The 15053-nt window shown below is 45.0% G+C and overlaps 1 long non-coding RNA gene across 1 annotated transcript in view; it reads right to left on the bottom strand.

Moving 5' to 3' along the window:
• LOC115073220 overlaps positions 1 to 8283 on the bottom strand; it is a 50961-nt gene extending 42678 nt beyond the window's left edge. Inside the window, exon 1 of the long non-coding RNA XR_003851950.1 lies at positions 8078 to 8283. This is a non-coding gene — a long non-coding RNA (uncharacterized LOC115073220). The remainder of the gene's footprint in view (positions 1 to 8077) is intronic.
• Positions 8284 to 15053: the final 6770 nt, after the last annotated feature.

Genomic DNA, 15053 nt, shown 5'->3' with positions numbered 1-15053 from the left:
CGCCAGCCTCAGGAGCATGTGCACACAACTGCGCACACCGTAAACGCCCCACGGCAGGAAAGTCGTTTCAGATCACCTAGTGAGGACCTCATCTGGCGCCCTATCTCAGGCTCAGCCACTCTGCTTTTCCTTGCCTTGCACTGTGTGTTGCCCAGCGTTCCCGATTCCTGTTCCAGTGCCTCATCTCCTCGAGCCTTATAATCCAGCCTCGCCTTCTCTTATCCATCTTGTCCAGTGTCAGTGTGTCTTCGCCCGTCCTTGGCCTAACTCTCCGGATCTCGACCTCTATTGCCTGCCACCTGCACCTGACCACTCTTGTCTGGTGCATGCCCTGACCTTGGCCCGTCTCTGTCTGCTGCCCGCCCTGACCCCGGTGGACTTTTGGACTTTAGTTATCGTCACCGCCGTAGGGACTCGCCTAAATCCTGCCAGCCGCCTGAACCGAAGAGCTCAACCCACGGAGGCGACGGCTGGTCTAGGTATAAACTCCAGACTGGTCCCACTACAGGGCATGGTCACCAGCTGCTGGCGTAGGCCTTCGGGGTTTGCCCTAGAGGCTGAGAAAACTACACTGCAGCACCAAGGACTCACACACCCACTACCCTTCACACTCACAAAAAAAAAAAAAATCCTCACATGCTTTGTGTGTGGGTAAGTTTGTTGTTAATGGAAAATAGTGTGTATTTTCAAATGTATGCAATCTACATGCATTACTTCCTAATCCTGCCAAAAAGGCACCCCTGGGAACATCTCCCCTAAAGGCAGCTGTGAGTACACTTGTTATTTCACAAATCTCAGACTTTTAACCACATTGAGAGAAGGCAATTTTCAGCCAGGCCAGTTTACTTGTGTAAATGCCTTTGAAGATACCCTGTAAAGGTGCATGGGGCTGAACAGGCAACGGATTACCAGACACCTCCCAAAATCACTGCAGGCCATTAAAAACATTATCCCAAAGGCTTCTGCTCATCAAATACTATTCAGCCAGCTCCCAGTCCCAGCACATTAAAATTCAAGGTAAGACTGCAGGAAAAGAAGAAGATTAAAAGCAGAACCCCTCTTCATTAAGGCCAGCACAGGCATGGAAGGGGTAATTCTGTTTTCTGGTTACGTTCCACCAAGGCTTCAAAACATTAATAGATCAGGACCCAAGCACACAGGCACTGTCTTAACTGCAAAACACACTTGAAAAGATGTTTTATTTACATTTGATTCAGACTTCAAAAAAAATATTGGAAAGAAGAGGAGACAGATACTACTAGCGCGGCAAGGCCAGCCTCTCACTCCTCTGGGCTAGAAAGAATGAGAATAAATTGCAGCAGAGTAACACTAATTGTACAAATATATGAAACTGCTCTAGGTTCTTTGGCTGTGAAATGATGTATGAACACAATATTCTTACAGCAAACCAAACAAAAATGATAAAGGAAGATTGGAAGAAAGGCCCAGTGATCCGTAGTCGAGAAGAAAAGCCCAAAGTCAACTGGGACCTATTGCAATGCAACAGGAAATAAATTGAGCAGACTAGATGGGCCTTGTCTGTCTTCCGGAGAGTTCCTTAGCACGTCCATTCACTACATGGCTGTTAATTGTTTATTTAAGACTTGAGTGGTTACCAAGTTAAGACAATGCCGAAGCATGAAGAGGTTTACCAGGATGGAACGGTTAATGTGGCATTTGAGGAGCAGGGGGCATTCATTAATGTTATGTTTTGTGGGTCATTAATTTAAGTCGTTCAAGTTAGATGCAATTCACTAATTAATCTGCCCCTGAGAACTAAGGGGGTTTGCAGAAAAATGACCAACATTTAATCCAGAAGTGGGCCACCATAAGAAATGACAACCTTGACTCAGCTCTGTGATTGATCAGTTAAACGTTTTATGTCATTTGGTTTGTATAAGAACATAAGAACATGCCATACTGGGTCAGACCAAGGGTCCATCAAGCCCAGCATCCTGTTTCCAACTGTGGCCAATCCAAGTCACGAGTACCTGGCAAGTACCCAAAAATTAGATAGATCACAAGCTACTATTGCTTATTAATTACTGTAATAGCAGTTTATGGATTTATACTCTAGGAACTTATCCAAATCTTTTTTAAACCCAGTTACACTAACTGCCATAACCACATCCTCTGGCAATGGATTCCAGAGCTTAACTATGCGCTGACAGAAAAAAGAATTGTCTTCGATTTGTTTTAAATGAGCTACTTGCTAACTTCATGGAGTGCCCCCTGGTCCTTCGATTATCTGAGAGAGTATTCTGCTTTTTTCAATTATCGATTTACATTAACTTGTTCAAGTTCTTTCATTATTTTGTAGACTTCTATCATATCCCTCCTCAGCTGTCTGTTCTCTAAGCTGAACAGCCCTAACCTCTTCAGCCTTTCCTCATAGGGGAGCTGTTCCATCCCCTTTATCATTTTGGTTGCCCTTCTCTGTACCTTCTCCATCGCAACTATATCTTTTTTGAGATGCGGTGACCAGAATTGTACACAGTATTCAAGGTGCGGTCTCACCATGGAGCGATACAGAGGCATTATGACATTTTCCGTTTTATTCACCATTCCCTTTCTAATAATTCCCAACATTCTGTTTGCTTTTTTGACTGCCGCAGCACACTGAGCCGACGATTTCAATGTGTTATCCACTATGATGCCTAGATCTCTTTCCTGGGTGGTAGCTCCTAATATGGAACCTAACATTGTGTAATTATAGCATGGGTTATTTTTCTCTATATGCATTTGCACTTGTCCACATTAAATTTCATCTGCCATTTGGATGCCCAATCTTCCAGTCTCGCAAGATCCTCCTGCAATTCATCACAATCCGCTTCAGATTTAACTATGCTGCATAATTTTGTGTCATCCGCAAATCTGATCACCTCGCTCGATGTATCCCTTTCCAGATCCTTTATAAATATATTAAAAAGCACCGGTCCAAGTACAGATCCCTGAGGCACTCCACTGTTTACCCTTTTCCACTGAGAAAATTGACCATTTAATCCTACTCTCTGTTTCCTGTCTTTTAACCAGTTTGTAATCCACAAAAGGACATCGCCTCCTATCCCATGACTTTTTAGTTTTTTTTAGAAGCCTCTCATGCGGGACTTTGTCGAATGCCTTCTGAAAATCCAAATACACTACATCTACTGGTTCGCCTTTGTCCACGTTTATTCACCCCTTCAAAAAAATGTAAGAGATTTGTGAGGCAAGACTTCCCTTGGGTAAATCCATATTGGCTGTGTCCTATCAAACCAGGGTAGAGAATGAAAGTACAGGGTAATGCAGATGAGAATGAATTTACTCAGTCCTACATTTAAGAAGTAATATCTCAAAGAGATAGTAACTCAATAATATACCTGGACTTGACCAACATTACTCAAATAATGATTTTATTTATGAAATTGTAACTAAACTTTATTGGCACCTGTTAGAATGTACGATAACCTACATTTCATACCTTAGTCTATGTGCCTATTTGTAAACCGTTGCGATGGTATATAACTTAGCGACGGTATAGAAAAGTTTTTAAATAAATAAATAAAACCATGTTTATCTAAATGTTCTATGATTTTATTCTTTATAACAGTCTCCATGATTTTTCCCAGCACTGAAGTCAGGCTCACTGGTCTATAGTTTCCCGGATCATTCCTGAATCCTTTGTTAAAATGTAGGGGTTACATTGGCCACCCTCCAGTCTTCTAATTTGTGCTGGCACTATTTTTGTACTGTTTTTATTGTATGTTTGTTTATCTATAAAGTATTTATGCTGGCACTATTTTTGTACTGTTTTTATTGTATGTTTGTTTATCTATAAAATACATTATTGTTTTGCAAGTTTTAAATGGAATCCACCGTGAACGGTGGAATAAGTGAAACATAAACCAAATAAATAAAAATGTGGGCAAAGTATTATCAAGGCCTCCAAATCTAATCCAATCTCAAGTAGTGCGGCTTCTGCCTGCTGGAACACGAGATGAAACTAAGAACGGTTCAGGCTAAAATACGCAGGAACAGAAGTGAATTACGGATCATGGTCATGGATGAATGGTCAAAGTCAATCAGACGACAACAGACACCGATTCTTTTGTAACACAATCAATTGGGACTTCAGTAAGTGGCGTCTGACTGCTCAGCTACTTTTCAGGAAATGAACCCCAGGTCTGCTGGGGCCAGGGAGCCCGAGCCATCGCTTCTCTCCCTCATGACCTGGGGCTTCAGCACAGGCTTAATTGTGGCTTCTCTGATCACCTCCAACAAAAGCTCTTATTCTGACCACGTGCCTCGGATGTACTAAATGGTCAGTCCTGAAGATGCTGTAAGCAGCTGTGCCCATATAATGAAATGAACAACAGGAAGATGACAGCATTTTCTCACCTGAACTCCCTTCAGTGATTACACAGCTGCTTTACAGGCCACTGTCTGTGGATCCAAACATTCATTCACACACACACACACACATCCCCAACACACAAACCCACCCACACCCACCCACACACACCTACACACCCACCCACACACAACCACCCATACACCCCCACACTCCCACCCACACCCACATACACCCATACACCCACACACCACCACATATACACACCCCCATACACCCCCCATACCCCACACACCCACACACACAACCACATACTCACACCCATACACCCCCACACTTCCACCCACAACCACATACTCACACCCATACACCCACACACCACCACATATACACACCCTCATACACCCCCCATACCCACACACCTATCCACACCCCCACACACACAACCACATACTCACACCCATACACCCCCACACTTCCATCCCACACATATACACACCCCCATACACACCCCCACACACACAACCACATACTCACACCCAATCACCCTCACACTTCCACCCACACACCACCACATATACACACCCCCATACACCCATCCACACCCCCACACATATCCCCAATACACAAACCCACCCATCCATACCCCCGCACACATCCCCAACACACAAACCCACCCACACACCCCCATACTCACACCCATACACCCCCACACTCCCACCCACAACCACATACTCACACCCATACACCCCCACACACCACCACATATACACACCCCCATACACCCCCCATACCCACACACCCCTGCACCCCCCGCACACACACCCATCCACACCCCCACACTTCCACCCACACACCACCACAAATACACACCCCCACACCCACACACCCCACACACACACAACCACATACTCATACCCATACACCCACACTTCCACCCACATACCACCACATATACACAACCCCATACACCCCCCATACCCACACACCCCTACACCCCCCGCACACACCCCATCCACACCCCCACACTTCCACCCACACACCACCACAAATACACCCCCCATACACCCCCACACACCCATCCACACAACCACATACTCACACCCATACACCCCCACCCACACACCACAAATACACACCCCCATACCAACCCACACACAACCACATACACATACGCCTACACCCCCCCCCACAGTCACCCATACATCACCACATGCACACACCCCCATACACCCACACACACCCCCCATACACCCACACACACCCCCCATACACACACACACCCACCCCTTCTGCTTTCCCATCATTTTTAGTCGTTGCAGAGGATATCCTCCATTCAAAGAAGTCTTGATTATATTTTGTGATCTTGGGCATTTTGATTCTCATTTATTTTTAATTTATTTGTTTTAAATTTTCCTCTCTTTGGTTGAGCTGTAATTATTTTTTTGGCTGCTGAAAGTAAAAGGCCATTGTATAACTCAGTCACAACCCATCTGCCAGATCAAACCTATTCAGACCCTGAGAGCTGCTGGCAGCACAGCGCAAGCCTGCAGCAGGTGGGTTTGTGTACTCGTTCATTAAGGTGGTCATTGAGGAATTTAAGCAGACAAATACTAGTGGGTTTGGGTTTTTTTTTGGCATTTTCTAATGAAAATTATGGATGGACCCATTTTGGTATTTAAAATGTTTGTAAAAGAGAACATATTTCTCTTCATTAAAGTTACTTCTGTTTTATGGGTAATGCTGAGCAAAAGCCTGCAAACCTTCAGTCTCTGCCTAGTGGTTAGGGCAGAGGGCTGAAAACTGGAGAAGCCAGGGTTCAAATCCCGCCAACGCTCCTTGTAACATAGCAATGATGACAGAAAAGGAGCAGATGGCACATCCAGTCTGCCCAACAATCTTATCTTGGGGGTATCTGCAGCTCTGTGCAGGATACCCCCAAGCCTAATAAAGGTAGCAATATTAATCAAAACCAGGCAACTGTCAAACTCATAACAAAATTACTGCCTGCAACATTTTTACTGGGTGTGGAGCCTTCTTGATAATTCAGAAACTGCTGCTTGACCTTGGGTGCCGTCCTGTGGGGTATACTACACAGAGTGAAACACTGGGGTAGTAACTGGGGTATACTACACAGAGTGAAACACTGGGGTAGTAACTGGGGTATACTACACAGAGTGAAAGACTGGGGTATACTACACAGAGTGAAACACTGGGGTAGTAACTGGGGTATACTACACAGAGTGAAACACTGGGGTAGTAACTGGGGTATACTACACAGAGTGAAACACTGGGGTAGTAACTGGGGTATACTACACAGAGTGGCAGATAGCTGGGGTATACTACACAGAGTGAAACACTGGGGTAGTAACTGGGGTATACTACACAGAGTGAAACACTGGGGTAGTAACTGGGGTATACTACACAGAGTGAAACACTGGGGTAGTAACTGGGGTATACTACACAGAGTGGCAGATAGCTGGGGTATACTACACAGAGTGAAACACTGGGGTAGTAACTGGGGTATACTACACAGAGTGAAACACTGGGGTAGTAACTGGGGTATACTACACAGAGTGGCAGATAGCTGGGGTATACTACACAGAGTGAAACACTGGGGTAGTAACTGGGGTATACTACACAGAGTGAAACACTGGGGTATACTACACAGAGTGGCAGATAGCTGGGGTATACTACACAGAGTGAAACGCTGGGGTAGTAACTGGGGTATACCACACAGAGTGGCAGATAGCTGGGGTATACTACACAGAGTGGCAGATATCTGGGGTATACCACACAGAGTGGCAGATAGCTGGGGTATACTACACAGAGTGGCAGATATCTGGGGTATACCACACAGAGTGGCAGATATCTGGGGTATACCACACAGAGTGGCAGATAACTGGGGTATACTACACAGAGTGGCAGATAGCTGGGGTATACTACACAGAGTGGAAGATATCTGGGGTATACTACACAGAGTGAAACGCTGGGGTAGTAACTGGGGTATACTACACAGAGTGGCAGATAACTGGGGTATACCACACAGAGTGGCAGATATCTGGGGTATACCACACAGAGTGGCAGATATCTGGGGTATACCACACAGAGTGGAAGATATCTGGGGTATACTACACAGAGTGAAACGCTGGGGTAGTAACTGGGGTATACTACACAGAGTGGCAGATAGCTGGGGTATACTACACAGAGTGAAACGCTGGGGTAGTAACTGGGGTATACTACACAGAGTGGCAGATAACTGGGGTATACTACACAGAGTGAAACGCTGGGGTAGTGACTGGGGTATACTACACAGAGTGGCAGATAGCTGGGGTATACTACACAGAGTGGCAGATAACTGGGGTATACTACACAGAGTGGCAGATATCTGGGGTATACTACACAGAGTGGCAGATAACTGGGGTATACTACACAGAGTGAAACGCTGGGGTAGTAACTGGGGTATACTACACAGAGTGGCAGATAACTGGGGTATACTACACAGAGTGGCAGATAACTTGCTGGGCAGACTGGATGGGCCCATCTGCTCTTTTTCTCCGTCGTTACTGTGCTACAATATAAGCCATTAAATTGTCCATAGGATTTACTTACACAAGTGCACTTTACTCAAGTAAATGGCTTTTAAAAGTTGCTAAATGTTATATTTACGCATATAACCCCTTTGACAAGGACATACATACAGTGCCTGAATGAAGGTGCAAGTCAAAAAATTAAAATAAATCTCACAGCAGCTTGGTTGAAGAAACAATTCAAATCTCTGAAGTCCCTGTTCCTTTTTGGCAAATAAATGATAGGAGTCTTCCATTCTTCCACAAAGTCATTGCAATCTCCAAGCAGACCCAAAAGAGGGACTTTTAGTCTTTCTCCCTGCAGTGTCATTCTCTAGTGTGGGAGGTTATGGCAACCATATGCATCGTCTTTAGCGTAGAACAGAAAATGTTTTATGGAGAGATCTGGATGGACAGAACTACTGCAACCACATACAGGCGACTTCAGTCTATATTTAGCACCAGCCCTTTCTGAGAAAGTCTTGCAATCCAATCTATCCTGGCAGAACATGCTGTACACAAAGCATGCCCTGCTAATGATTTTATATTCTTTTAATCAAGTGCCTAACACTGGACAGATTCCAGCAAGAAGGAGTGGATATCCCCAAATCCATCTCAATAATGGTTTACAGACTTTTCTTCCAGGAAAGTGTTCAAACTGTTTTAATGCAGCTACACTAACAGCTTTCACCACATCCTCCTGCAACAGATTCCAGAGTTTAATTATGCAGAGAGAGTAAAAAAAATATTCTCTCTTGACTTCTATGCATCACCCAGTAACTTCATTGCATGTCCCCTGGTCTTTGTACTTTTTGAAAGAGGAAACAACTGAGTTGCATTTACTTGTCCCACTCCACTCATTTTTTAAACCTCTCTCATATCTGGCCTCAACCATCTCTTCTGCAGGCTCATATGGGAAACTGCAAAGCTTCACAGACTGAAAACTCCCCAGCACAGGAGAAGATCCTGTTTCTCCCCTACTTGCTCAGGTAGAAGATGCCTGCCTGTTTGTTTGGACCAGGCCATCTGACTTATACTACTAATTATTTACATAGTGCTACAAAACATGCATAGATACTGAGAGACAGTCCCTGCTCCATGGAGCTTGCAACCTAGCCAAGGCACTGTCAGGACAAATACAACTCGAAAAAACGTTGAGAAAATAACATATTGCCCTTGCATGCAAAAGGTTTGCGAGTACTCATCTTCTCCTAGGGCTGTACGTTCCTTGATCACCATCCCCGCTGGACCTGAACTTTTTCTTCCAATGGTTTCATTTTACGGAAAGCATCATGATGATTCTCACCATGGTCAGTCATGGACCCTCTTCTACCCACACACTGAGCTCCCAGCTTTATTCTGTCCCTACCAGAAAAATCCATGACAGAACAAAATGGGAAGAAAAGTCTGAAGTTAGAAATCACCCAGGAGCGTGTCGAGAATATCTCCTCTTAAAAATAGCATAAACACATCCAAAAACTCAGACTAGGAAGCTCCTGCTTTCCACACCTGTTTTCTTTGAAATATAAAAAGGTTTTTATTGTTTTGACTCCAAAAACAAAACGGCACCAAATTTACATACATGGAATTTCATGATTTCCAAAAAAACCCACCCCCATAAATCAATGATATGTTATGAACGTCTCACTGGGGGCTCTCAGCTATTTAAAAAGGGTCTCACAGGCGTCAAAGGGAACCCCCGCACAGCACTTTTACTACTCTGGATGGAGAATACAAGGCTGTGTAATTTTTAGGGCCTTGTCTAACATTCAAAAGGCTTTGGCACAAACAGAGAAGATCCCTAACGGCTCAAGGATGGAAATGAGGAGGAGTGGAAAGCCCCTGTAACTGGAGACATAGCATTTCTGGACGGGAGCTGGATTACTCCCTTAACGGGAAGCACGGAGGGGAGACACCCGTGCTGACCTGCATTTCTGGACGGGAGCTGGATTACTCCCTTAACGGGAAGCATGGAGGGGAGACACCCGTGCTGACCTGCATTTCTGGACGGGAGCTGGATTACTCCCTTAACGGGAAGCACGGAGGGGAGACACCCGTGCTGACCTGTATTTCTGGACGGGAGCTGGATTACTCCCTTAACGGGAAGCACGGAGGGGAGACACCCGTGCTGACCTGTATTTCTGGACGGGAGCTGGATTACTCCCTTAACGGGAAGCACGGAGGGGAGACACCCGTGCTGACCTGCATTTCTGGACGGGGAGCTGGATTACTCCCTTAACGGGAAGCACGGAGGGGAGACACCCGTGCTGACCTGCATTTCTGGACGGGAGCTGGATTACTCCCTTAACGGGAAGCACGGAGGGGAGACACCTGTGCTAACCTGCATTTCTGGATGGGAGTTACGCATATGGCTGGGCCTTGCATGCGCCCCGTGCATAACCCCGAAATGCGCACAAGCTCCGTGCCTGCAGGGTGGGAGATTAGACGCTGTCCCGGGGAAGCGCATGCCGGAGTTTACTTCTGCTCCAGAGGAGCACTAAGTATCAAAACAAAAAAACTGGGGTTAGGTAGTGTAGATTTAGGGGTCGGGGAAGAGGAAGGAAGGATAGGGTTAGGGAACAGGGGAAGCCCTACACGTGTCGCCGCGCATATTATTCTAAAAATTCCCTCCCCACACACCGCACGCATGGAGCAGGCCATCCACCTGCACACGCGTGCACGGATATGAAAATCTGGCGCACATGTGCTTGCGGGAAACATTTTATAACATGCATGTGCCAATGCCATGTTATTAAATCAGTGCAAACTGCACACGGGTCTTAAAATCAACCCTATAGTGGGCAACATCAGAACATGCCGTACTGGGTCAGACCAAGGGTCCATCAAGCCCAGTATCCTGTTTCCAACAGTGGCCAATCCAAGTAACAAGTACCTGGCAATTACCCAAACATTAAATAAATCTCAAGCTACTATTCTTTATTAATTAATAGCAGTTTATGGATTTTTCCTCTAGGAACTTATCCAAACCTTTTTTAAACCCAGTTACACTAACTGCTGTAACCACATCCTCTGGCAATGAATTCCAGAGAGTTTAACTATGCACTGAGTGAAAAAGAATTTTCTTCGATTTGTTTTAAATGAGCTACTTGCTAACTTCATGGAGTGCCCCCTGGTCCTTCTGTTATCTGAGAGAGTAAATAACCGATTTACATTAACTTGTTGAAGTGCTTTCATGATTTTAAAGACCTCTATCATATCCCCGCCTCAGCCATCTCTTCTCCAAACCGATCAGCCCTAACCTCTTCAGCCTTTCCTCATAGCGCACAGGCAAAGACAGCAAAATTCAACCTGAAATGATTCCCACCCTATATGACAAATTCTATAGGCGCAGCTCCCCACCCCAATCCCCATGAGGTTGTATCGGCTCCTTGATGGGAGCTGGAGGGGGAAGGGTGGTGTATAATTAAAATAAATACAGGTAAGAGCTCCCGCAGATAGGATGAGAAGGAAGAGCTGTCTGCACTCCAGCCCACCTTCAGGGGAGCTGGGGCTCAGCCTGGGGAGCTGCATTTCACTTTAGCAAATTAACCACTGATAACGTGGGGTGGCTGGAAATCAATTTCCTTGTTGCTGTGAATGCTTAATAGCCACTTGAAGCCTTGTTCCTCTGCAGCACCCCACATTCAGCGTGGTAATTAGAAAAGCTAAATCTTTCCAATGGCAAGACAGGTTTCATAAAATTAACTTTGATTACTGCTGCCCAGATTGCAGACTTTGTTCAAATGCCAGCAATAAACATGATTATTCCTTATTGTTCCCTGAAACTCATGCAAGAGGTTTCTTCTTCTTCCTCAGGAAAAAGCGCAGGAGTTTTTGCTGACTTTTTGTGGCACGTGCGGGACGGGGTTTACTGTTTCAGAGGCCTGTGCATTGCTCAGGAAGCCACTCTAGGTGCCAGAGATGCCCCGGGGGAATGACGCCACCGCTTGCTAGGGGGACGACCCCATTAATTATTGCCCGAAGGGGGATTTAGCTGCCCTCAGCCAGAGAACATTTTGATGCTTATTCCTCTGTACTTTTACATTTTTTTTTCCTTCATCACCATGAGGTATCATTTTTAAACTTGAAACACGGCTATGTTGCAGACCATGGGCTTGCTATGAGACTTTCCGGTGGGCCGGCACCCCACGGGTAACTCCTGTACCCATGAAAGTCAGAGCCACAAATCTGCTGGACCTGCCGCTTTGTGACACGCATGCACACAGAGTCATATTATGAAATGTTATTTCCAAAATACGAATGGAAACGTCTTGGGCCGGCCAGTCAGGATTTATCAATACAAGAAACGTACAAAGTATCGTGGTAATGACGGCAGAAGGAGACCAAATTGTCCATCCAATCTGCCCAGCAAGCTTCCCTAGGCAGTAACTGCCGCGCCGTGCAGGCTACCCTCATGTTTCTCTTAGGGGTAGTAACTGCCACGCCGTGCACTTATCCCAAGGTTTATGATAACCCATAAAATTTCTGCTAACAACATCTTTACTGGGTGAGGAGCTTTCTTGAAAATCCAGACCCTGCTGCTTGACGTGCGTTGCTTACGGACTTGGCTGTAGATGCAGTCCTGCGCTTTCTCCCTGATGTCTGCATATCAGTTCCCCAGAGCGTAGAAGTCGGGACCCTCCTGGCTGTTGTCTGAATCAAATTCCTCTTTCCCCCATGCCGACGTGGGGAGCAATGTTGCAGCTGCCTTAAAGCCGTTAAGGGTAGTAATCCCCATGCCATCTGCTAAGGGCAGCGACCGCCGCACCAGCAAGTCACCCCCCCATGCACTCTTTCTTCATTTCCGTCTTCTTGCCCCTCTGAAATCTTTTACTGTTTTTGTCTCACCGCCTCCTCCGGAAGGGCATTGCAGGCCCCCAGCACCCTCTCCATGAAGAAACATCCCCTGAATCCAGGCTGCAGAGGGTTGGGAGACACAGAGTGCGTTAGGAGGTACTGAAGAGAAAGGCCATCATCCCTGGATGTCACAGTGAAGAAAAGTGTCCTCAAGGCCTTGTCAAGTTAAGAGGCTTTGGGAGACTAGGAGTTTTTGAGGATCTTGAAAGAAAGAGAACGTTTGGTTATTTGGATCAGCTCCTGACTGAAGGGAGGAAGGGCTGCTTCCATGTTTTTGCATCTTGCACGCAGCACATAGCAAGGTGAGAGACAGACTGAAGTTATTCTGTGTCCCCATCCCCCTGGGTCTGGAGTATGAATTACCCCTAGGCTTGGGGAGTACCAAGTGAGAAAGTCAGGAAGTACAGGGCGTTAGGAACCTCCCTGCAAGTGTGCGCTCACACTCAGAACAGCTGCGGAGCTTCTGGGATATGAGAAAGCTGCTCCTCCATCTGTGTCCCCCACAGGACATAGGAGTTCATGCTATGGCTTTCTCCTCCTTTTCTTTCCCTGTTTCAATTCTCCTCTCTTTCTCTCTCCCTCCCGATAACTGCAAATGCTCAATAAGGAGAGAAAGTTTCATTTGATGTATTTTCTGATTCATATTTATTACCTTTAGGTTCTCTCTGATGTTTCTGAACAAAGATTTTCTTTGTATTAATACTGAAATTGATAAAATAAAATAACCCCCCCCCCCCCCCTACACACACACAAAGTACCCACAACACGTTTCGGAGTGCGAGTAATGTAACCGCCAGAGAGGGAGGGCAGTGCAGGTACATTAAACCTCCGTGTATGTGGTCTCGTATTCTGCAATATCACACCTGTGACCCTGGTCCCAAAACTGCACGGACTGAACCCGGATCCTGTCTCCTTCATCATGTATAAAGGAAGACTGACTGTGTGGAAGAGAGAAGCGGGAGGGTCTGCCTGAAGATATCGAGGTACAGAATGAGCAGAGAGGAGGAAAAGTAAAGAGAGAGAGAGAGAAGTCTGATGTAACTGCGTACAACACAGATTGATGCAACTTTTCCCATGCAGGGGAGACCATTATGTGCTCTACTTCTAGACCAATGGGGTAGTTTTCATGGATTATGGAGTCCCAGCATGGAAAAACTGCCTCATTAAAAAAGTCTCTTCATTTAACTCAGTTTCAAACAAAGATTAACCAAAAACTGGCAATACCTTTTTACTGGACTAAATATAATTTGTGACTAGAAGTGCTTATTCCTCTCCTCAGAGGTTAACCAATATATATATCCTATACATATTCCTCTCCTCAGAGGTTGACCGATATATATATCCTATACATATTCCTCTCCTCAGAGGTTGACCGATATATATATCCTATACATATTCCTCTTCTCAGAGGTTGACCGATATATATATCCTATATCTCTCCTCAGAGGTTGACCGATATATATATCCTATACATATTCCTCTCCTCAGAGGTTAACCGATATATATATCCTATACATATTCCTCTCCTCAGAGGTTAACCGATATATATATCCTATACATATTCCTCTCCTCAGAGGTTAACCGATATATATATCCTATACATATTCCTCTCCTCAGAGGTTGACCAATATATATATCCTACACCTCTCCTCAGAGGTTGACCAATATATATATATATCCTATACATATTCCTCTCCTCAGAGGTTGACCAATATATATATATCCTATACATATTCCTCTCCTCAGAGGTTAACCAATATATATATCCTATACATATTCCTCTCCTCAGTGGTTGACCGATATATATATCTTACACCTCTCCTCAGAGGTTGACCGATATATATATCCTATACATATTCCTCTCCTCAGTGGTTGACCGATATATATATCTTACACCTCTCCTCAGAGGTTGACCGATATATATATCCTATACATATTCCTCTCCTCAGAGGTTGACATATATATATATATATATATCCTATACATATTCCTCTCCTCAGAGGTTGACCAATATATGTATCCTATACATATTCCTCTCCTCAGAGGTTGACCGATATATATATCCTATACATATTCCTCTCCTCAGAGGTTGACCGATATATATATCCTATACATATTCCTCTCCTCAGAGGTTGACCGATATATATATATCCTATACATATTCCTCTCAGAGTTTAACCAATATATATATATAGGAGAGCGTTTTATTGGCCCAACTTAATAGGCTGCTTGATTACTTTTGAGAGCTTACTCTCTTCCTCGGGTCAGTATAAAACAAGCAAAGGATGACATTACCA

The sequence above is a fragment of the Rhinatrema bivittatum genome, chromosome 11 (assembly GCF_901001135.1).
Source record: "Rhinatrema bivittatum chromosome 11, aRhiBiv1.1, whole genome shotgun sequence".
In the NCBI taxonomy this organism is placed as follows: domain Eukaryota; kingdom Metazoa; phylum Chordata; class Amphibia; order Gymnophiona; family Rhinatrematidae; genus Rhinatrema; species Rhinatrema bivittatum.
The sequence above is the reverse complement of the archived record's forward strand: the minus strand, read 5'-3'. Positions and strand labels throughout refer to the sequence as shown.